Source organism: Octopus bimaculoides, chromosome 6 (assembly GCF_001194135.2).
Source record: "Octopus bimaculoides isolate UCB-OBI-ISO-001 chromosome 6, ASM119413v2, whole genome shotgun sequence".
In the NCBI taxonomy this organism is placed as follows: Eukaryota; Metazoa; Mollusca; class Cephalopoda; order Octopoda; family Octopodidae; genus Octopus; species Octopus bimaculoides.
Window position 1 is genome coordinate 85093036 of NC_068986.1, and position 1810 is coordinate 85094845.

The 1810-nt window shown below is 33.3% G+C and overlaps 1 long non-coding RNA gene across 1 annotated transcript in view; it reads left to right on the forward strand.

Moving 5' to 3' along the window:
• Nucleotides 1-1294, forward strand: part of LOC128248049 (uncharacterized) — a 7014-nt gene extending 5720 nt beyond the window's left edge. Inside the window, exon 3 of the long non-coding RNA XR_008264321.1 lies at nt 479-1294. This is a non-coding gene — a long non-coding RNA (uncharacterized LOC128248049). The remainder of the gene's footprint in view (nt 1-478) is intronic.
• Nucleotides 1295-1810: the final 516 nt, after the last annotated feature.

Genomic DNA, 1810 nt, shown 5'->3' on the forward strand with positions numbered 1-1810 from the left:
TGTGTGTGTGTGTGTGTGTGTGTGTGTGTGTGTGTGTGTGTGTGTGTGTGTGTGTACGTATGTATTTATGTATACATATATATGTACGTATTTATAATTTACTTTTGTGACATAACTTTATTTGACTTCCCTGTTTGTTTTTACCATATTGCTCATGGAAAATAGATACCTTCCTTGGAGTCTTTGCAGACAAATATCAAAATCGCTAGTCGGCATTATTACAATATGCAGTAAATGCAGCAAATTAGGAAGTGTTCTAAGTGTGGCAATTCCATTATTTGCCTCGTCAAAATGATTAGATCTAGAAGTACATTATCCGGTGCGTGATTCCTTTTTATGAAGCATTTGTGCAATTCTAATGATAATCGGTTGCTATTTCTAGTGATCCAGTGATGTTTAACAAGCTATTGACTTCAGAATGTATTGTATTATTATATCATGCAACTGAATAATAGTGAAACGTTATCTTATTTTTCAGACTGTGTATGGACAAGACAACCAAGTTTTAAACTTACAGCAATCAATTTGTTTAGTTTTAATAATTTTTCTTAAATAGTATGAATTTTAAAAATAATAATTAGAATAAAACTAGGTATAGCATTTAAGGCAAACTACTAAAATATTTTCTTGTATCAAAGCAAAAATTTATTGAACCTTTCAACCTATGCATATTTAGGTAGATGTGTAAAATACTACGAAAATTAATAAATACATAATAAATAACACAAATATTACTAAACTCATCACAAATGGATTTATCTATCTAGATGTAAATCTGTCTTCTGTTCACAATTTCAATACTTTCTCAAAATGTACGTATATCTTCTTCGTTAGATGATAAACATCACATAATTAAAGTACATCTATTTGCTTCCTATTATAAATTTTCGAAGAAATATGTTGACCTTGGTAAAGACAGTTTATTAAATTACTTTTCTCGTTTTAGTCGGAGATAAAGGGAGTATTCAATCGATATTGAGCTACAGACATCTGTATATATAAAAGGCAGGATGTGTGTGTGTGTGTGTGTGTGTGTGTGTGTGTGTGTGTGTTTACGTGAATGTAATTTATGCACGTCCACAAATTAGCACACATGTCGCTCCAGTTTTAGGACATTCGTCATGGCTCTAGCTGTATTTTCATGAACTTATTTTTCCCAGAGGCACCAGCGAATAACAGTAAAAATTAATTTTCAACCAAAACTTTTAACAATTTTCAAGTCGGAGAAATCACCACTGTTTACAAACAGGAGTTACATTCCCTTCTAGCGACGAGTAAGTTTTTGTTAAGAGTTTTGGTGTTTTTTTTTCCATCGAGTAAAAAAAGTGTTTTGTTGATATAGGGGCAACACACACACACACACACACACACACACACACACACACACACACACACACACACACACACACACACACACACACACACACACACACACACACACACACGAACATGTATGCGTACAAAAAAACATGTATGCAATAGGTGTACGTACGTGCATGTGTACGTGTGTGTGTGTATGTGTGTGTGTGTGTCTGTGCGCGCGCGCATGTTGCCCATTTCGAAAGGCGGAGTAGATGAAACAGGGACAACTGATGAAGCGAAATATTCTTTATGTTGTATGTCTCATTTCTCTGTTTTTTTTTCGTTGTTCGAAAAAAAGTTCGTTTTCCATCTTTTCGTTTTTATACTTTCGTTTCTCATTGTGTTTAACGTTTTTTTGATGTCCTGTACTCATATATGCATGTGTATATACATATATATGTAGGTATGTACATATATGTATGTACATATGCATATGTTTATATATTGC